The sequence below is a fragment of the Cuculus canorus genome, chromosome 6 (assembly GCF_017976375.1).
Source record: "Cuculus canorus isolate bCucCan1 chromosome 6, bCucCan1.pri, whole genome shotgun sequence".
NCBI lineage: Eukaryota > Metazoa > Chordata > Aves > Cuculiformes > Cuculidae > Cuculus > Cuculus canorus.
In genome coordinates, this window is record NC_071406.1 from 3790438 (window position 1) to 3813279 (window position 22842).

At 39.7% G+C, this 22842-nt stretch overlaps 1 long non-coding RNA gene across 2 annotated transcripts in view; it reads right to left on the bottom strand.

Moving 5' to 3' along the window:
* Positions 1 to 959: 959 nt before the first annotated feature.
* Positions 960 to 22842, bottom strand: part of LOC128852589 (uncharacterized) — a 66527-nt gene continuing 44644 nt past the window's right edge. The window contains exons 6-9 of one of the 2 annotated variants that reach the window (XR_008450567.1): positions 14878 to 15044; positions 10429 to 10562; positions 2272 to 2366; positions 960 to 1949 (exon numbers count right to left, since the gene is read on the bottom strand). This is a non-coding gene — a long non-coding RNA (uncharacterized LOC128852589). Of the gene's footprint in view, positions 2367 to 10428; positions 10563 to 14877; positions 15045 to 22842 lie in introns of both variants that reach the window. The other variant, XR_008450566.1, reaches the window with a different exon arrangement.

Sequence of the window (22842 nt, forward strand, 5' to 3'; positions counted from 1 at the left end):
GGATACTGTAGCTTTTATAGATGCTCTTGGTACAATTCATTTCCAAGAACTGCATGTCAGAAGGTTTTACCACTGTCATTAGAGGTAAGTGCTATGGTTGGGCTGGGAACCCGCCGTGACGCTGCAGCATCTTTTGAGTTGCATCCCCTTAACGCAGCTGAAGAACAGCTGAAGTTAATCTGAAAGTTTGGTGGTAAGAAGGAATGGCAGGATTGTTTCTGCCTGGCTGAAAGTGAAAATCTGAGAGGCCTGAGCACTGAAGGTACACAAAGTGAAATGAACTTGGCCTGTGAATTGGGCCCTAGGGCTCGCAGATCAATCCAGCCACTGTGACTGCATCAAACATTTCAGCAGTGTGGCAGACCAAGTTCTTGTGCCTGTGCAATCCAATGCTTTGTTTATCTTACACAATGAAGAAAACCTGTGTTTGTGTTATCTAACTCCAAGCTATAAAATCATGTATTTGGCTTGCATTTAAAAATTGCCCAGGAGAGCCATGCTACTCTTTCTAAAAGTGATAACATTTTCTTAAACATAATTGTACTATTATCCTTTAACTTACTCATATTTAATAATCAGAATAGGTATTCTTCATCTCCAACACTGACATTTTTTACACTCTCTTTTCACTAATACTAAAGCCTAGACTAGCTCAACACAGCTGAGATGAAACATTTCATGTGATATCAGCTTTTTGGCAGCCATTGGATTTGTGTACCCGTCAAAACTACATCTTCTGAAAAGAGAAAGAATTAAGAAAAAGTAATTTACCCAGTTAATTCTGTAACTATCGATTTCAGTGTAAACCCCTTCCTCTTTATAAGATTAATTTTGTTCTTCCCATGCCCCACAGAAAAAGCTTGTGCCCAGAGAAAAGCTGCTACGAAAGGGATACAAATGAATCTACTTAGATAATTGTAATTCCGGTCAGACACTGGCACCGTGTAGATCATGTTTTATCATAAGGGACCGATTTCTAAGATTTAGCCATCAGTCTAAAGAGTGCGACACAGAATTTCACCCCCAATATCGCAAAGAAGGAAGAGTTGGCTATAGTGAAGGAGAACACACCTGGGACTTTAATCAAGGCTTTGAATAAGTGGGAGTTTTTTACACTGTGACAATAACAACAGTTACATCAGCCTGATAAAATGAGAAGGTCTTGTTCCTTTGGTCCATCAGCAGTGGGTTTGGAGGGCTAACCAAGACAGCAGCCACACAATCTCAAACACCACATTACAAATGCCTGCCCTATATTTGAGAAGTAACATCAAATAAAAACCTCACCAGTTTCATGTATTTTGTAGTGGAGTCAGCAGAAGGATTTCCCCCTCCTCTTTTTTTTTCTAATCAAAGACTGATTAATTAATTCTCATTATCTCCATCTCTGTCACAAAGATAGCGTGGTGACACTGTTAGAAAGCTGTTGTAGTTTGCCTCAGGCATGGCTGTAATTTGGTGGTGGTTGAAGTGATCGCTCACTATTTTAGTAGGTCTCATCACCCTCAGGCCCACAGAGGAATGCCCACAGACAAAAGCTCTGTACACCAGTAGGATGAAAACGGGAGATAAAACCAGTACAAGCCTCACTCTGTGCGACCTTCAAACAAGAAGTGCTCAAGAGAATAAATCATGGCCTTAGATACTTCCACAACAGTACCAAAGGCAACTCCAGACCAAGTCAGGACAGAAAGCAGCCTGAAAAACAAAAAAGCTCTTTTCCGTGGCAAAATGTACTCAGGGAAAACTTCTATGCAACAGCTGTTATTGAGGCAGAGGGAAGAGTGAATAAATACCTCTCGCCTAGCAGCCTTGCAGAGCAGCAGCCTCCTAGAAGCGACCACATCAGGAAACAGTCCTCACCACAGCTTCATCAGGGTGAGCTGAGACAACACCATGGACGTGGGAGACCAGTAGGGCCGATCGTTACTGGCAGTGTGCAGTACAAACTGAAAGCATCCATAGACAATTGAAACCACATTGCATGAATCCCCCTCAATCACAAGGTTAACGCAGATCCAGCTTTCAACTCAGCGAGCTACATAAACCAGACGAGGTACCCTGAACAATGGCTCATGCGGGTGTCCCAGTTTCCACCAACAATGTTAGCCACATTAGTGGTGATTCAATTTGTTTCCATCATATGCTCTTCAGAGTTGCCTCTGGCAGCTTTAATTCTCATGTTCCTTTTCCAAATGAACATTATCCAACACCAGCAAGATGAGTCGGCACCCAGCAGAAAGCACACGAAGCTCCGTTTTCAGATCATACCTTATGATCCCAGGTTTGAGGGTGGTTCCTCTTCCTCTTTATCCTTCTGGTTTAGTTTCAGAGCTCAGCTCATAGCATAGGATCTTCCTCTATCGCTGTACAGTGAAGCAAAGGGAGTTAGCAATAGGCATTAAAAAAAGGTTAAAAATGAATATTTATCCTACGTATACGTCTACCCGCCTTTCTTAAAAAGCTGCCTTTGCAGAAGCAGCGAAGTACTCGGAACAACATAAATATACATCTGACCTCAGTCAATAGGTCTTCTTTCTCAGTGTAACATACTGTAACTTGAAGTTTGCTCTCCCAGCATTATTTGTTTAATAGAAATATTTTCTGTACCACCTGGTTCTGGCAGAAAGTCAGAATTTGCATTTATATGAGGTAGTTTATCAAATATAACATACAGAAGTCTGTTAAGTACACATTGCATTTTGTTTGTGAGAAAATCTCTTTGTATTTAATGTAGTTTTTAAATTAACCTTAATGAAAGCTTCTGAAAATTGTTGTTCTAAGCATTTGAAATATGTAACAAGAACTAGTGGAAGACATAAACATGTTTTCCATTATATGTTATCAGATAGTTCAAAATTACTACAAAAAGAATGTGGGACTACATTAAATTAGAAATATAAGCAAGCATTTAGTTAAAAGGCAAAGGTCTTTAGAAGAGTAAAGCATCTGACAGTTAACTCCAACATCTTATGATCTCCTACCAAGAGTAGTACAGCACTCACGGAATACAGTAGAGTGTTTTAACCACATCCATGAGCAAAAAAAAAAGGCATGTTTCACAGAAATCCCATGGTGGATGTTTGTTCAGCCCAATATTTAGAGAGCAGTGGTTTACCCACGGCCATTTTTGAGGATCTTGCTAAACCAGTAGCAAATACGATTCGCCCACAGTTTTATCTTTTGAAAAGAAACGACCTAAATATACAAATGCCTTTGAGCAACCTAATCCAGTGGAAGGCATCCCTGCCCATGGCAGCGGGGTTGGACGATCTTTAAGATCCCTTCCAACCCAAACCATTCCATGATTCTGTGAAAATTTGTACATAATCCCTTCAACTACCAAATTAATATTCCCTGTTGTCCTCTGCCGTTTGCTGATTAAATTTTTTCCTTAAATATAAGATGGGCTGGTTTCAGTTGATAGTCACTCTGGTGCCTTCATGAAGAATATAAAATAGGGAAAAACCAAAAAAGCCCATTGGTGTTATGACTTTCTTTCCATCTTTTCCTCATATATCCCATTCAATTTATTATAAAGAATAAAAAGGATACTGTGGAAAAATTGCCAAACAAGGACAGGCATCATCAAGACATTTAACACATCACTTGAGAAGTGAGGCTAGAGGAAAGCAGTACCTAAGTAGCTTGCTCGTAAGTTGTTGTAACAATGATCATTCAAATAACACCAATAAAAGCATCACTGGTAATAATCAAGTAAGGGAAGGAAAATCTGACTAATGACTTTGTCTTACTATTCTGGTAACCCTTTGCATAAAGAAAACTCAGTAAAATCAGGTTTTAATCAGGCTGATATTTTTCTGGAAGCGCTTTCTTCCCAACGCATTCTGGCACTTCACCAGTGCTCAAATAACATTCCCACAGCAAATCCCAAGTCAAAGTTCTTTTTCATAAGCAACTGCTCTGGAAAACAGGAAAATCAAAGAGCTTTTCTCAGAGTGCCTTTAACATTTCTTAGATATAAAAAAGGAGCAATACCCAGTTAGCTGGTTATACAGCCCTAGTTTTTAAGATAAAAAATTATAAAGTCTAGGTGTTGGAATTGGATAGGGATCTCTCCAATTAAAGAGCTTTTCCAGGTCTTCCAGAAGTGCAGCTGTGAAGGTGACCAGGATGCACAACACTTACAGACGCCCTGCACAAAGTGAATTTCAAACCAAGCTGAATAAGTCAGCGTCTAGCTGGACAGACCCACCTCCACCAAGCACCTGAAGCTTCTCTTTGACACTATTTACCTTATATTCTCACAGTAAAACATTGGAAAAGCAAGCTATTTTCGGTTTTATTTTGGAGCATACTGCAGACAAGACGTTTAGGTCTTGCAATACTGGTAATCCTGTTTTGGATCTGAACCTCAGTGTCTTGTTTAAAGGGAATGATTTCTTACAACGGAGTTACAGATCCCTGTGCTCATAGGGTGGTCATAGAACACCAGCTCTGCTTGCATTTAAACTGGAATTTTTAGTAGCTGGGAAAGAAAAAAGAGAAAGAATTAAAGAGCTGTAAGACGAAAATTTTGCAGTAGAGTAAAGAACAGTCCTAAATACCATGTAGGCTCCTCGTCTGTGATGCCCAGGGCTTCTGAGGTCCTTGTCAGCTATATTGGACTATGGGAAGGTTGGAAGCAGAAAGTCTGTGAGAGCCAGCCTCCCAGAAACCTCCACTCTTTGGCTTTCCTGAGAGTTCTTGGAGGCTGTTAACCAGACACCTACAGCCATGAGAAACAATACAAGTTCTTTGATCCCATTGTGCTACAACTTGCAGCTTTCGTGTAAAAAGAGCAGAAACCCTAAAAACTCCTAAATTTCATGCTTTTGGCTCATAACTGGGGAGCCTGGAAGGTTTAAGAGCTTGACTCGGTTTTCCGTGCTTGTAGGCTCCAGACCGTAGATGGGATGGGGGATGCTGACTTCTTGGGTGTCACAAGGAACAGAACCGTTGTAGGAATGTCCAGAAGCCAGCCTGGGTGAGGGGAAGACCTTAGAACAATAGAAAAGAGCTTAAGGACATCTTCCATGAATAAGAAAGTTCTTGGCATACATAACAACCACACTTAGGAAAGTTTTCTGAGCCTTTCCTAAGTAACTAAAGGAGATTTTATTCAGGCTTTTTATTTTGAAAGCTATAATGAACAGAATTTGCATATTCTTTGGACACTTTGGGGAAAGAGATGGAACTGCGCTTTTGTGGATAGGCCAAAAATTAATTAAGGCAATTATATACTGTACAGGAATGTGTTATGCTATTCCTAAAGGAAGATTTTGGCCAGATAGATCCAATGACAAATATTTATTTATTTTTTTTTATGCATTAACAGTCCTAGTAGGCAGCGTTAGAAACGTTTATCGGTATTTATACATAGCATTTAAGGTGCCATTTTGATTATATTTAGCACAGAAGTATTTTACCTGTTAATAAAACACATATTTATTTTAAGAAGCCAGCAAAGCCTGCCTAATTTCATACTGTGGAAAACAGGATGAGCAGGACTTGGGGGCAGCTTTGTAAAGATCTGGGGTTGCATCATTAAAGCTAAAACATTTAAACTTAGTACGATGGGGAAATGATACCTGGTAAAAATGCTAGAACTTCAAGGTTATGGCCCATGACACAAAACGGATACAGATATCTTTGAGCAGTAAACTATTTGGCAGCCTTTCTGCCTTGGCTGGCTGAGAGCAGCGAGGAGCTAATTTAGTCAGTGGGTAGGAAAGGCAGCTCGCAGTGAAGAGTTGAGAAACCGAAGGCAATCCCAATGATCTACCAAGAAATGTAGTTTCAAATTTATTACGTAACGTTCGGGTCAAAATTGAAGATAAGAGCTGCATCACAGCGTTAGCAAACAAGTCAGCGTTAATATATTTGCATAGATAAGGAAGATTTGGCGTAGTGTACGGGCATAAAAATGAGAAGCCAACATGAGCTGAAACAGCTCAGAGCACCATTGCCAAAAGATGTAATTCTTGTCTTCATCTCCTTTGAATATCAAGGTTTATTTAGTTTACAAACATATGGGTGTTCAAAGCTATTACAACTGTGACATCGATTTAGAAGCTACAGACATGCAAGAGGTTAAGATTAGAGCTGGCCAGAAATTTTCTTACAAAACAGAATTTTGCGTTTTAGCCAGGATTAGTTAAGACAACCGAGTCTTACAACATCATACTGCCAGGTGAAAAAATGACTCACTTGACAAGTACAGTACTGCTGGGATGAGTCCCTTGGAATTGTGTATTTACATAAACATTTATGGAGTGTTATCACTATTAAGAAAAGATGTGATAGGGAGAATTGTGCCTTTCAATTGCTCAGGCAAGGGGAGAGCACTGTGGGTGCCGCTACCTTCCTTGCATTAATCAAAGTGATGAGGAAGCTCTTGCTTCTCTACAGCAGAGTCACTTATGCCTTCATGTCATGCCCCATACCCACTGTAACCACTGCTTTTTTCAAAAGTTCATCAAAACTGAAGCACAAATGTTTTCTATCTGAACTTAATTATAAGTGGCATCTAAAAAAAAAATAAAAATCTAATAAAAACTTGGTTTGTCTAAAAATTGCCTGCTGACTAGGAAACTATTGCCTGTGTATAATAATAATAATAATCAAACCTAATAATAATAGAATCATAGAATATTTTGGGTTGGAAGGGACCTTAAAGATCATCCAGTTCCAACCCCCCCTGCCATGGGCAGGGACACCTCCCAGTGGATCAGGGGCTCCAAGCCCCATCCAACCTGGCCTGGAACCCCTCCAGGGATGGGGCAGCCACCACTGCTCTGGGCAACCTGGGCCAGCGTCTCACCACTCTCATGGTGAAGAAATTCCTCCTTCTGTCCAGTCTAAATCTGCCCCTCTCCAGTTTATCCCCATTTCTCTTATTCCTATCCCCACAAGCCTTTGTAAACAGTCCCTCCCCAGCTTTCTTGTAGCCCCTTCAGTTGCTGGAGAGTCACTCTAAGGTCTCCTCGAAGCCTTCTCTTCTCCAGGCTGAACAACCCCAACTCTCTCTGCCTGTCAAAATAATAATAATAATAAAGTCTCCAAGCCTGTAGACCTTTTTGAACAATAAAAAACCTGCCACAAAAAGTGAAAAGCCAGGCAGGTAAGCAGTGCAATCCTTTGCCCAATCACTACTCCATGCTCAGCCAAAGAATTTTGAACTTCATCTGAATTCACTTAAATGTCGGGGGATTATATGGGCAGAAACCTAGATTACAAACGAAAGAGCACCGAACAGCACATATGTATGTTCCGGTTATGAAAGCTGCTTAATGATTAAAGTCATCCATGCTTTAAAAAAAAAAAAAAAAGAAAAACTGATGTTGAGATCTGAAAGTATGTCTCTGGATTGACAGGTCAAAGGTTAAATCCAGATGAGGGTCACTCAAGCCTGGTGTTAGTCTAAATGAGTACAGCATTAATGCGGAAAAATCCTTGCAATGAGCTCACCACCTGTCTGCTGCAGAAATCCTCCCAGTGTAGGTTCAGTTTAAACTTGATGTTTACTTGCATTTACAATACTTACATGCTGCTAACTAGGGAGAATGAAGGAGGTAATCTGGCTTTTGATTTCAATCACTGTTACTATCCTGAAATTACTTTGCTCTGTTGCCTTTTAAAAAGGAACCGTTTTTCATTGCAAGAGCAACAGAATGCTTGTGCTTTGTAAATATGACGGAGAGCAGCTTCTCCGTAGAATGACTTTAAATGGTGAGTTTTATAAGGAAAACAGAGCTTTCTCCTTTTTTTTACTTTGATTTTCTTATTTACAAGATGCTTATATTGCATTTTCTCAAGAAAGGTCTGAAAAAGGCAAAAGAGACTACGCGGGAACCATAAATCAGCAGTCATAGCAGTGTGGGTAATTCTAACGTTTAGGTCCTGATCCCAAACAGAAAAATGTCTTATTGATTCAGAACTCAGCTTTGTATAGCGTCAAAGGGTTAAAATAACTGACACTTAAAGGAAAGAGGAATAGATCACATACTACACATATTCTATTATTTGCTTAAAACTTGTAGGCTTGATGCAAGCTTGTTATCATTCACGGAAAGATAAAATTTGCTGCAGAAGGTACACACTTTGCAAGTGTATAACGGCTAATCTCAGGCCACTAATAGATTTAACCTTGTATGTTCATAGATCTTTAAAAGTGTTATGGTTTGAAGGTCAACTCCTCTGTCTTACACCAAAAGGAAAGCAAAGAAAGGAATAAAAATTAGAAAGAATTAATTCTTCAAAAAGTTTTTACAAATCAAAACCCTGCAGTTTCACACTGAGAACAAAAGAAGCATATTAAACACCAAAGTTTATCAAGACAAATTAGGTCCCAGTTTCAAATTTTCTTTAATCTTTTGCATCTGAACGTTTTTTTGCCTCATGCTGTTTTCCCTAGTTAAATGTTAAAATGAATTCTAGCCAATGCCATTGACTTCCTCCCTTAAAAATATTGAGACACATAATAAAAAATTAATTACTTCCTCTAATTTCCGTGTGATTCTTTAAAAAGATGTAAAATTCATTTAAAGTAAGTGGTGACTTTGTCTTTGAAGATCACGACAATTAACATGGATCAAAGCTTAGGTTCTGTAACGATGATAGCTTATTAGCATAATGAAATTAACTTAGAGACAAGAATCTTTAATAGGTACAACAAAAACGCTTTAATAATACTTGAAGAAAATTATGTATTTGCTAGAAGTACAACAGTTTCAGAGTTTCTATCCAATTAATAAGTTGTTAATTAACTCCTTTTCCAAACAATGTGCACTTTAAGTTAACATCTGCCCATTGGATAACACTTTCCTACAGTAATTTTTTTTAATATACTGTAGAACTGCAGCACTGTTTTACTGGGAATTCCTTGTAGGACTATTCTTATACTGGCGAAACAGGACCCAAATATAGTAATATGCTTTCTATATCCAACCAGTTAAAAAAAAAGAAGGCTTATTTCAAAGATGGGGAGGAGGATAATAATTCCTTAATTATGGTTGCATTGTTTGTGGCAGTGCGTAGCTTCAGATTTCTTTGCATTTTCAATAGGAATTATTTTCTACAGTTTATATGCCTCTGCAAAATGGCTCTCTGCTGTCTAGCGCCATATATGGGATTGACATGGGAGTAATTTTCATATTTTTTTAATATCTATTTATAGTTCCATGTTACAAGATTTTTACAGCCTTATTTACAAGATTGTAAATCAATAACTATTGTTTTTGAAGATATGGAGTGGGAAGGTCATTCACAAAAAATTAAAATAAGACTTTCTGTATAAAAATAGTATTTTAATAGTCTTTGCTTTGTAGTACAGAATAAGAAGGCTTTTCAACACTTTAATTTTTAATTAAAATGACACATTTTTGGTTTAGAATCATAGAATCATTTGGTTGGAAAAGACCCATGAGGTCATCAAGTCCAACCATACCTGTCCACTACTAAACCATGTCCCAGAGCACCTTGTCACCCCATCTTTTATACGCCCCTAAAGATGGTGATTCAATCACCTCCCTGGGCAACCTCTGAACCCTTTCAGTGAAGAATTTTTTTCCTAATATCCGATCTAAACCTTCCCTTGTGCAACCTGAGGCCGTTTTGTCTCATCCTATTCCTTGGGAGATGAGACCAGCACCCACCTTGCTACAACCTCCTTTCAGGCAGTTGTAGACAACAATAAGGTCTCCACTCTGCGTCCTCTTCTCTAGGCTAAACCACCCCAATTCCCTCAGCCGGTCCTCCAGAACAGGCCTGTGCTCCAGAACAGAGGACTTCTGCCTGTGGAGCGCTTGAGGGATCAAAAAATTTCACAGAACGTTTTGCAAGTGGTTTTGGAGAATGCACTGCTGTGATAGGTCTCCAAGATTCATCACTGCCCGCTCCGGCCAGTGATGGAACAATTAAATAGGTCTTATTTGAAACAAATGAGATATTATATTCTACTGGGTCAAGCTTTCGTGTTTTAATATATCCCTAATTACAGGAACTTTTCATTTAATCTGGTGAATTCTAAGCAAGTTAAGAATTTATGAGAGTTGGAATCGGCAGTAAAAAATATGCATGTCTGCCATTCTGCTCAAGGCCACACAGGTTGAGCTCATTTTGAGTAGCGTGGAAGCCAGGAAAGTATCTTCTGAACAGGACAATGTGACATAATTACATGTATGTACATCTAAAATAATATTATGCATTAAATTATATAAAAAGATGCATTATTATTAATTCATAGTTATTAATAATAACAAACTGGAAAATCTTATTTCCCTTTCTCTCAGAAATAACAAAGAAACAACGACAACAAAAACCTGAACAAAACCCAAAAACCCAGCACAAGCATGAGAGCATTTTTGAGGGATTTTATTTTTTGCCTTGGCAAACTTTTTTTTGCCACAAAACTGTGAATACACAAACCTTTTTGTCCAATGTCCAGCCCAAACTCTTCCAGTCACTACTGGCTAAGGTCAGGACTTCTATTTCTGATCGCATACAGCTCGGGTCAGTCTCCTCTCAGCTCATCGTATGTGGCCATTAGAGTACAGACACCTCTGAAAAGAGATAAAAATGAGTCCTGGTACCTTCCTTCATTATTAGAATTTGGGTCCACTAGCCAGAGCCAGACCTTGTCTCCTCTGGAACAACGTCCTCATGAGTAATAACTAAATAATACTCAGTACACACACATAATACGAGCTTTACCATCCACAGGAACACCATTCTTTCTGAGGTGGAAACAACGTGCAAGTAATAACTCACATGGAAGCCTCATAATGGTAGAATGAAACTGAGGAAATTTCGGTTTTCTACACACAAATAGACAACACTTCTACTCTGCCAAAGGTCTCTCTTAACTGAGCATTACTATCTAAGTCGTGGCAATTACACCTTTAGCTGGTTGAGATTCCTTTTTTTTTGATTTCTTTAATTTGACATTGGAAAATTAATTTTTTTTTAATTGTTGTAAATCAGAACTGATCATTTACCAAAATTTCTCCTAAAATATCAAAGGCTTAAAAGCCTTAATTGGAAAAAGGCATAATCTCTGCACTGCAAGGGGCTCTTGGGGGCCCATCAGCTCACCCAGCCAACCCATGAGCCATGACTAACAAGAATGGTGCGGACAGCACAAGGGGTGGCTGATGGAGTCTATGTTTTTCTCAACAGTTTCCAGGTCTACTTTGTTCCCCAGCTCTGGGGCAGTACTGCCACCAAAATTTCAATAGGGATTAGTAATATTAGGAGCTCTGTATCCAGGAGGTCCTTCTCTAAGGAGGTTAACCAAGGTGTGGGCAGGATCTGGGGTCATGCCCTGGGGAAGTCTCCATTAACAACTAGCACGGATGGTTGAGCTCTCCAGAAACTGAGTCCACCCACTTCCAGTAGAATCTTTCTAAAAACAAAGACATTTCCTTTTAACCACTTGGTTTTGGCACATCAGGATTGTTGAGGTAAAACATTTCCAAATTGTAAATCCATCAGATAATTTTTCAGTTCCAAGTTCCTCAGTATCCAAGAAATATAATACATCCTTGGCTGGGAAGCACAGTTAAAAGAACATCGTCACCTATTGCCTTTCCTGCATACTTCCATAGCATACCTATTTTTCCCTGGATGACTCCCAAGCTAAGAAAAGTCTCTCTCCTTGCTTAATGAAATCCAATGTCTTAGCTGTACAAGATGCTATGAGTACATGCCAGAAACGTTACAGGTTCTTCTAAGAAGTTATTATTCTTTACAAGAGGGAAAAAATGATCAAGCTCATCCCTGAAACTAAGAAATGCACTTATTGTTCCAAATATTGATGTGATCTTCAGAGTTAGGTTATATACAAGGTTCTTCTGGAGTTTTACTGGAGCTTGGTACAATGCCAGAAGATACTAAATTCTCATTTTTAGGTGAATGACCACTATGCAGAGCTGCCAACCAAGAATTTCCTTTATGGTAATAAAGAGCTTGCCAGGATAACCTCAGTAAAAAAAAAAAAAAGACGCGGATAAATAGATTGGTTTAAAGATAATCAATACAGTACTTCCATCGTTCACACATAGTTTTTTTTTTTGGTCAGCAGAATGTATTTTGCTTGCTCAACTTCTCCTTCCAACAAGGTATTCCAGTCTTTTTCCTGCTTTGGAAACAGAAAACTCTATGACTAAATCATGAGTACACATTCAATGCCGACTGTCTGATACACTGGACACGCATGGCGGCAGGATCTGGCTCTTGAGAAATGGCAGTGTAGCGTGTTTTTCAAATTATATAATAGCTTTCTTTATTCATCCTGTTCCAAATTATCTTTATAGAATAAAAAAGAAATGTATGTACATTTTTTATTGATTATTCCCTTAGAAATATTACCCTTTTCCATTAACACAATGGTGTTAGTCCCAGATTTCCATGATTTCTCTCAGTTATGCTCTGGATTTGGGTTTCTCTTGATGACCCTGTTCTTTCAATGAGGCTGTTCCTGACTGGTTTTAGAATAATTTCTTTTTCGCACTTCATTTACATGTTTTCCTCACTGCATGGGGAAAAAAAAAAACCAAACCAGGAACAAGTTTCCTTGTCTCCAGCTTCACAACTGAGAAAAAAATATTTTCCCTTTCCTTGCCATTCCCTCTACTCTGCTGCAAAGTTGGAAACATTGCTGTGGACATTCATGTGTAGTATCGTGGAAAACTATGAACAGAAACCCCACCAAGGAAGTGAGAAAGTATGGACAGGTAGAAGAGCAGAGGGTATTAACTCTGTGATATCCCTCCTCTGGGAGTGCGGTTGGTTCTTTTCAAGTTTAGGTAGAACGTGCCACAGCGGTAGGAGAAGACGTAGCAGTTGAATCACCATAGATGACCTAAAAGTCACACACCACTAGAAGGACACAAGCCACGCACACTTCAGGTAAAGACATAATTTCATCTTTTGCAATTCATGTTGGTTTAAACCTTTCATTTCTACTTGTAGATTTACATGATACCTACTGAACTGCACCTTTTTAAACAGTTTTCACCACTAATTTTGCCTGTACTGGCAAATCAAGAACTTCTTACATTTCAAGTACAGACACGACAGACAAACTGACTCAAATGATGATCTCCAGAGTGGGGTGACCCCCGGTTACGTTGGTTTTACTCACCCTTTGCAGTTTCACCCTCTCTGTTCCCGCAAATGCTACAGCCCACGCTGAAAGCTTCACCAACTCAGTGATCACACGTGGCTTAGAAAAATTACATTATACGTTAAAAAAAAGCCCAAACTTAGAATCTAAGGTAGAATGGAAGTGTTTCCTGCCTATATCCAGAATATTGCTGTGTCTCTGCCAGTGGTACGTAGCTCATTGAAAAAAAAAATAAATCAAAGACTGAGGAAAAAGAATAAACATGAAAACAAGATGCAGGTGCTAAAGCAAAGGCATAGATATTACTGGAAACATTGCCTGATTATTCTTCCCACTTATAAACTTTAGGCAGTAAGTCTGAGTAGAGAATAATTTCACTAGTTGGTGTTGCAGGATCCTACTCAGTGGTTATTAGGTGTTACTTATATTATCAACAAAAGGCAGACAAGAACCTACTCTATATAGCATTCCTCACTCCTGAATTACAGCCCAGAAGTACAACCCATAGCATTATACTATTCTTCTTGGCCCTCATTACCAAACACTTAGCATTCACACCCTGGTTGTCCAGTCTTTAATAAGAAATAAAGTTGTTTGTTTATTTTATACCTATTTAACTTGTCATTTAAGATTTGCGGAATGCCATCAATCTTTGCCTCAGTACATTGACCTCACTCTAATTGTTGGGACTCTAAATTCTGCACAGATGTTATTACTGTGAATTTTACTTTGTATAGCAAGAAATTCAGTACTGCCATATGCCGTATTTTATGAGCTTGCAGTTTGTAATGAATATCCATGACTAATGCTTTTGACCCAGGTAAGCCCATGATTATGGAAGGTAAAAAGTTTACTAAACTTTACTGCAGCACTTCCAGTAATTTTACCAACAACCAATGCACACAGCTCCTTTGCCTACGTGTTAATATGGAAAACTGCTTAGCTCTTAATGTATCTGTCCACATCCAGCATCATTCAGGGACTCTGCAGTATCAGCCAAAAATCTCGAGATTCATACACTGCATATCAGAGGGGATAAGATGATTTCCTCTGATATCCAGCACAGGTCAGATATTTTTGTTTTGCTAGTGCTTTGTTGTTGTTGCTGTGGTTTGATATGGGTTTTTTTTTGGTTAAATAAATTGGGACAAAACTTTCTGAGCTCGGTAGGAATTAGTCAGGCGCTACAATTCGAACTCATCCATCAAATATGTAGTTTCAAACATTTCAAACAATTGCTATACAATGGTAGAGAATGCCTATTTGTAGGTAACTCAATTTATATCAATCCAGAGATTAATATAGAATATGTTAATATAGGATATAATCCAGGATACGAACCAGAGATTAGTGGTTGTCCGAATTACTTTTCAGAACTACATCCAATCTTATCAGATAAATTTAAAAATTAAGAACTAACCTCCAAAAGCAGAAAAAGGAAACAATTGTGAAGTCCAATTAAGGACTCCCCCAAATGCAGAGAGGGCCTCTCCGTGCAGAGAGATTCTGAACTGTGGGCCCTGTAGAGACCATGTGGTCTACCAGGGCTGGTCATGGAAGTCAAGGAGATGTAAGGTGTCTAAGGTTGCAAGGTCTTGTTAAGGTTTAAGAGAGGATGATCTGGCTTCAGCAGCCTGCTGACGTTTGGAAACCGAGAGCTGGATCCTCCTTTAGGGGGCAGTTAAGATACCATTATCTCCCAAATTAATAGAAGTAATATGAAATAATTTGTCTTTTGTAACTATACGTACCTCCTTTCTAGATGTTGGACTTGCATCCTGCTCTGGGTAAGTCCAATACCATGAAGGACAATACTCGAGGTGGTATCAAGAGGTCTACCTTTCTCCTGAAATTATATATTAGGTTGGCAGCCAGATTTTCCAAGATTGTTTAAAAAAAACTCCAAAGGTAATTAGACCTGAAAGGCAAAACAATAAATAGAAAATTATGAGGCTGGAATATCAGTTTTAACCCACTCTGTATTAAACTGTTGACACCTGAGAGCGGTGGAGGTGACTTACCAGGGTAGCTGAAGGTCACATCCCACTGTAAATATCCCGATAATATGCCTTAATGTCTATAAGTAAAAGCAACAAAATGTCCTACTAAAAATCCACACTGACAGCCAGAAGTATTAAAACTCCTTACAATTAACCATTCTCCATGTAGCAAATGAATATTAACCGACAAGACAAAAGAAGAGCACAGTGAGAAGATATTTTGTGTTTCCATTAGACAATAAGAGACCGAAGGTGAACCAAGAGTAAATACTCAGAAATGGTAAGACCTGAGTCCATTTATTCACTGCTGAATAACATTGTTCCTCTCAAATATCAATTAAAAAGGACTGAAGTGATAGCAAAGAAAGGCTGGTCCCACATCAATGAGTTTTTTGTCAGCATTGCACGAAGTGTATCATCTGATCCTATTACCGCCAGTTGTGAGTGGGGATGCTTATCTCACCGTACGGATAGAAGATGATAACAGGGGCTGAGTCCTCACACACAACCTCCCCTGTTCACCTGATCTGAAGGGATAACCCTACAGAGGCTTTTTAATCTATTTTTTGGAGCAAATGTGAGACTTTTTTCCTTCAGAGTAGGGTGAACAGAGCTCAGACTCATGATGACCAGTTACAGAGTACCCTTGGGATGCTCTTACCTTGTATTAGTAGCACAGTTTTGGAAAAACACTGTGCCAGGAAAGAGTTACTAATATAGCCCCAGGGACATGGCTCCCTCAGAAAGACTCCACTGCAGCTCCCAAAAAGCTATCCGTGTTATATTCTTGCACTGAATTATATCAACTAACGTTTGGGTTTAGTCTCTATTTTTCTGTCTCAGACACTAATTGCAATTTAAATGTATTTCTTTGTTTCACTGTAATCTCAACTGTTTTTTTTTTACTGCTGTTTGGTTTTCACTTAAAGATATATTTTTTTTGTCAATTAATTTACTTTCGGAATTAATGGTCCTGACTTTCTTAAAGTCAACACACAAAAGTACCGGAATCAGCTCTGATTCAGGACTCTAATACTATGACTACCATCTAGAAGATATTTTCTGATTCTGACTGAAGCAAATAGTGAAACAGATTTTTATCTGAACCTCTGGAGTTTGAGAAGCGTAATAAGAAGAGAAAACTTCCTTATTAAATCCCGTTTCCTGTTTCAGGGTTACTGGACTCGTCATAAACCAAATTCTGCAGTCTCTCTTCAAGGCCCTATTATCCTCTTCCATGGTTTCTTCCACCCAAAGTACAAAAAATGCATAAGTTCTCTTTTACATTTTTACTGGTGGTGGATGCCCCCCCTCTACAGCTGACAGAGGTTTTAACTTCTGAAACAGAGAAGCCCAAATCTCAGCTTTGCTCTTGCCTGTAACATTTTCCTTGGCTTCTATTTCTACAGATACACATGGGAGATCCCACCCCACCGAGAAAGGACAATAATGCGTTAATCTCGATTTAAGTGGAGGGAATGGGAAAAATGCCACACCTGCAGAAGCAGGAATAATGTTCCCTTCCCTGGGAAAGAGCTTTACGTATTTCCCAGCTTCGGTGGAAAACATATAGAAAAGAAGAAAGCAATGTTCTGCTTTATACATTATCTTTCAAGTACTTGTCACAAGTTTATCATCAAAACACATATAAAGATAAATTAATAATGTTGAAACTACTGCTTTATCCTGACTCCCGGAATGAGATGGGTGAAGATACTGCCACTGTCACATGGACACAGATTCCAGACAATATCTTAAAAGAAAGGCTGGCAGAAATCTCTTTTCTGTCACTATTTCAGGCTAAAGTCCCTTTGACCCGAGTGAGCATTACATGTGAATGAAGAACTCCAAGATTAAACCCTGGGGAAAGAATTTCTTGCCCTTGGCTACAGCGAGAAGTAGAAAAGCCAGAGATACACAAAAAAATTAGGAAATCTTTTATGAACTGTGATCTATCATAAACTTGTTAAATTTCATTCTACCCAGCACAAGCAGGAGGCAACAAAGAGAACATACATCTGAGTTTATTAGCTGATAATTTTCAGTCATTAACGTAACCTTGTAAAAAAAAGCAGCGTGATCTCAGGGTGCATCAGGTGAATTATTTCCAGAACAAAGTGGAAATGTCATGGTAGAGAGGGCTGGTAGAGCTTCCTATGAAATACAGTGCACAGTGAAGTTCAGCTGAAGTATAACTTCAGTTTAGCTGAAACTCCAAGAATATGGGATCACAGTGATCCTATGCATCTGTAAACACCAGCAAGGACAAAACATTATTCCAGCTAAAAAGCAGTCAATAGAGTAGGAAAAAGAATAAGCAAGTAGGTATAAATTAGTCATACATATATTAGCGATGTAAATTAAGAGAAAGTCTTGAAACACCAGAGAACTGAAGTTGTGGTACACCCTCACAGCAGGAACGGAGTCAGGAAATCTAACTTATCTCAAAGCTGTGAACTAAGTTTGCAAAAGTAAAGCTCCTCAGCAAGTAGAGGGACCTGAAGATCCACAAGTTCCCCTTCAGCCCTATTTCTATGTCCCTGCCCGGCCAGTTTCCTTTAAAATTGCTAAATACACTGCTCAGCCACTAGCAAACAATACCAACGCTTGCTCATTGGCACAAACCACCTTACAGCACAGAAAAAAAAGAAAATATCAAGAAATTGAAGCACCGAAAAGTTACAGTTGTTAGTTAATAAGTAGTACTATGTTTGCAGCAGCTCAGTGCACATCTACTGAGGCAGCTAACAAAACAGGAATTGGAGCGTTGTGCTTATGAGTCACTCTGTTTGGAAACTTTTACATGCTAAAAAAAAAAAGCCACGTGTTAAAAGTATCTTAGCCAAACGTGTTATTTCTCTTAAATATACAACAACATACAACTGTCCTCAAGGCAAATATTCTCTGTTTTATTACTTTAGATCACTTTTCAGTGCTGTAATCAAGTTGTTAGGATTGCAATTCCTGGCTCCAAAAGAATCAACCATCTAACTACAGCCTTCTGGTTTCCCAGTCTACTTTGCTGTGTCACTTTGAAGGAGACACCCAGAGTTCAGCGGGTCTGAGCCCTATAGTTGAAACTGGTGGCAGTAGATTGAAGTCTCCTAGTCCATGGTATGTTCAGAGGAGACTAATTTTCTTCTCAGCGCTGCAGCTTCTAACAGATATAAAGGCAGTTCAGATCCTTCTTATGAACTGGAGAGCTGCGTCAGGAAACACCCTCAGGTACATGGTGTGAAAGTTGGGGTTATCGTGTGCAGGAACAAGAGTTGGGCTTGATGACGCTCATGGGTCCATTCTAACTCAGGTTATTCTGTGATTCTATTTTATGAAGAGTATGGACAGTGTGTACTACCCACTGACGTACTACCGGCAATTCAGCTGGTATCAACAGGGGATTCTGTGTTTCTGGTATTTTCTTTTGTGTCCTAAAAAAACATTGGAGGGGCAGAGGGGCAGGGGATGACAGGGGAAGTTTCTTCCTTTAGCTTATAGGTGAGAAGGAATTTGATTAATAAATCATTGAAATAATTCTTCCACGGATCTTTACAGGGCTACCAGAGTGACTCCCTGGATCAGGCTGCTTCTTAGCTTTCACTCCAAGATTTTGTACATTGCTGTGCAATGTTATTGAGGATAAGAGCTCAAAACCTTTGGTTTCAGTCTATTAAAGCTAGAAGGGGGATACGATATGGGAATTCAAGTTGTTTTGTTTTCACAACTTTTTGCAATACATTATGTTTTCTTTTCACTACCTCTGGAGCCAGGAAAGTTACATCTGTCATGAGTAACTTCTGCAGAAAATATGATAATGGAGACCAAAGAATAACAAAAATGCTTTCACACTGAGAGGCCTCTCCCGATAATAACAGCATTCATCAATAATGATAATAGCAAGTGGCAGCAAGACTTAAGTGTCCTTAAACTACCTTTATGTCTTTCTACACAGTTATGTTGTCCCATCCTGCAGTCTACATTAGGATCTCCCTTGTGTTAAGATAGGTCTGTGCCAACTATGTGCAAACACTACAAAGGTAGCCTCCCAGGCAGTCCAGATGTGTACAAAAGCCACATCAACAACTGGCAAGTAATGTGTCCATAGATAAAATCAATGCGACGCAGCCAAAGAAGACGTTCAAAACATCTTTTTGACATGGGCATCATGTCTCAGCCTGGGCCGGCCAGCCCTGACCTATTGTGGATGTGCAGACTAGAACTCCCACAGCCCCTAAATAAGTATTATTTTATTTATTACTCTTAAAGAATATAATTGCAGATATAAAATGATATTTCAGAACCTTTTCTAGGTTATTTTTTTTTAGCTCTCCTCTGCATCTCTGTATTTGTCATGTTTCCTGAGGTCAAACCAGTGGCAGCTTTAATTGCACTTGCAAGGAATGTTGCTAAAATGGGCACAGAGTCCTAAACTCAACATTTTCTTCATTATTTTGCAACTCTGGAAGCCTGCCAACAACATTGCGAGATTTGGCATGCATTTACCTGGAAAGAACGAGAGACTTAATATTTCATTTCAGCTTTGCAAGGTTTCCTTCTCCCTACCTCCCCCCAAAATGAACAAGCAGAGGAATTAGAAACATAGGCAAAGGGCAAAGCTGGTCTCTCTGATGATGGTAGAAATCAACAGACCTCGAGAGGCTTCTGAAGAGCTCTCCTTGAAAGCAAGAGCAGCTCCATTACAAGCGAGGGCATCTTTGTGCGTAGGCGTCTCTCTGCTCTCTGTGTATAGGGGATATTTTTACACGCTCCTATTAACTATTTAAATATAAAATAATTTAAATGTTCAAAAAAAAAAGCAATGGAAAGAGAGGTTACCACCATCTACATCCCAACAGAGAAGCTGCCCCACTGACACTTTGGTGAGTCACACTTTGCCTGGAGCAGCTTTTGGTCTGTGCCTGTGGCTGCTTCATCAAGGACTTGACTACGTTCACATAAAGTGACATTTTAACAGGAAGAGACATTTGGTGTCTCTTCTTCTGCCACTTTCACTTCCCTTTTGCTGGGTTAAAACAAGGGCTCTGCAGGGTTGAGTTCCCTCCAGAAAATCACAGCACTGAAACCTGGTTTCCCACCGACCGGGATAGTACTTACGCAGTGAAGGTGCTGCATGGAAGGGAGGTGTAAGGCGTGAGGTCCACACATCCTGCCTGGAGGCAAACGGTGAGCAAAGGGGTGTTCACTGCAGTGACAGGAGCAGGTGCCTCCTTCATCAGGATGCTTTACCTGTTGACTAAAACCATTTCTCTGGCTAGATTCCCGAAGCTGTTCTTCCTCTCTCTGTGATGTCCAACTTTCTCCGTGCACCCTGTGAAGGTGCACTAACTCCTATCTCAAGCTACGGCAATCTACCAAGACTACAATTTAAGTGTAGCTATGTCAAAGCCCTTTTATGAATCTGGTCTTCCCTCTGCAGCTGCTTTGCTCAAAGGATTAAGTACGTGAAGTACTGTTCACTGGGAATAAGGATGTCAGATACCAGTCCTGAAGAAGCGATGTCTCAGTATAGTTCAGTGCAATATTCTTATACCAATGACACTGGTAGGAAATGGAAAAAAGTAAAAACTCTGTGAGGCATGTAAAAAGAGCGTGGACAAGGCAATAGGAGCGTGACAATAGCAACTGGCTGTGTGTCAGCGCAGGGGGCTGGCGTGGCCGCCGCCTGGGCTGGCAGAAAATACTCCCTGTAGACCTGAAGTACTTCCAGCACTCCCCCACCTTTCGAGTTAAACTTTGCTCTTCACCTCAGTGATATAAATCCATAGCGTTTTGTCTGAATGCCGTCAAAGTAAATCAGCATAAGTGAGGCCAGACTGTGGCCTAGCAATCCTGCAGACCGATGCTGAGACAAGAGACGGCGACGCCAGTTAGCAGCAGTTCCCACCACGCCGGTAGCTGAATAGCACAGTCAGCCAGGGAGCAGCTGGGAGGGAGCCAGATGGGCAACGAAAGGGGCACAGCCAGCTCCTCAAAAAATAGTTTTTTAATTGTAGGAAATTTTGCAAGACATCCCTGACATAAAGTTGAATTATTTTCATTTTTGCTCAAGCAGCAAAAATGTAAATGCTGCCGTTTGCACAGAGAGAGGGGTTTTAAGTTGCTGTGGCAAAGCTGCACTTAAAAGGGGGCTGGTATTAATCATCTCTACGTCAGGCAAGTTTAAAGGGGCATATCAAGCCATTATTCGGAGCAGCTGATGGGCAGTGGGTGATTTTGCTGGCTGGTGTTTTTTCAGAGCGGGTGTCAAATGGGTCCACGTGGCACGAACAGAACGTAGCTCCAGATGGGAGAGCAGTTCCCATCTTTTGCAGAGTAAATCTGCTGTTTGAGACTATATTATATGACTGAAATTTTATACATATGACTTTGTTGGAGCTGGGAACTCTTCCTTTGAAAATGTGCTACAATAATAATTGCATTTACCAGTTGCCAGTCCTTCTCACAAAACATTTTTTTGTTCAGATTGTGAAATTAATTGTCTCTAGCTAATATAATTAAAAACAAACACTTCTGATTTCAGCGGAGGGAAAGGGGAAAGAAAAAAAAAAGGCAAACTGCAGCCCTGATTTTCTATTGACAACAAGAAAGCTCTGCCATCCCTGAACTGTTTAATTATTGAAATGAACTGTAACAGTACACTGGATTGTTGCCGAGGTCACCGAGTAGTACTGGATGTCAAGAGGAAAGCAGCAGCTCTGAGAGCCCTCCAACGCCCCAGGCTCCGTCTAAAAACCCACACACTTTTTCTCAAGCATTCAGCCTCTGATAGGTAGCCTGATAGCACGGCCGATTTGCTAACATTACAGAGGTCCAACGGTGCTTGCTTGTTTTAAGACGAGCCAAACTATGCTCTGGTGACCACCGTGACGCTGCGATTCCCATGCCCTATCGCATTCCTCTTTCTCAGATCCCAGGCATTTTTTTTTTCCCCTACGTGCAGTCCAGGATGTAGACAAATGAATTCCAAGTGACCTATGTGGGGGTGGACTCTTTGGAAACAAACAACAAAAATAAGATATCTCCTGTCCTCACTTTTTCATTTGCTTGTTCCCTGGATACAGTTTTTTCGTGGCAATGAAACGCACATTGTGTCTCTGGAGCTAGATCCAGCAGCAACATCTTTACCACCCCCTAACCTTGGCTGGGTTTTTTTTTCCTTTCTTTCCTTTCTTTCCTTTTCTTTTCCTGATTTCCTATTTCAGCCTTTACAAAAGAGACCTTCTTTAACATTATCTACTCCTTTGGAAGTCAAGCTGCCCTTTAAATCTTATCATATCAAGACTTGTTATTGATTTAAACAATTTTTATTTTCTTGAAAAACTCCTGGAAACTGGAAGTTTTGGGGAAAAAAAAGTTTGTACGTATCTGTGCTGGCAGAGGGATCTGCTGTGCGAATAATCACTGTGTATGCAGGGAGAGGGGAAAAACTTCTTTTGAAACTTTCAACATGAAGAAAATTCTGTAGACACAAAAACTGCTAAAAAGAAATAAAACTGCAGTTGGGGAACAGATAATAAACATTTCAGATTGCTTTATGGCACACTATTACAGGCAACTATCTTGCTTAAGTAGGCATAACATTTTTCACAGTATATATTTAAGGTTTTATTATGGTTTGGATTAACAGCAGGAAACCATTGCTCTTGAAGGGAGGGGAGAAATAATTTCTACCAGTCCAGTGGCCTGATAGGTAGCAAA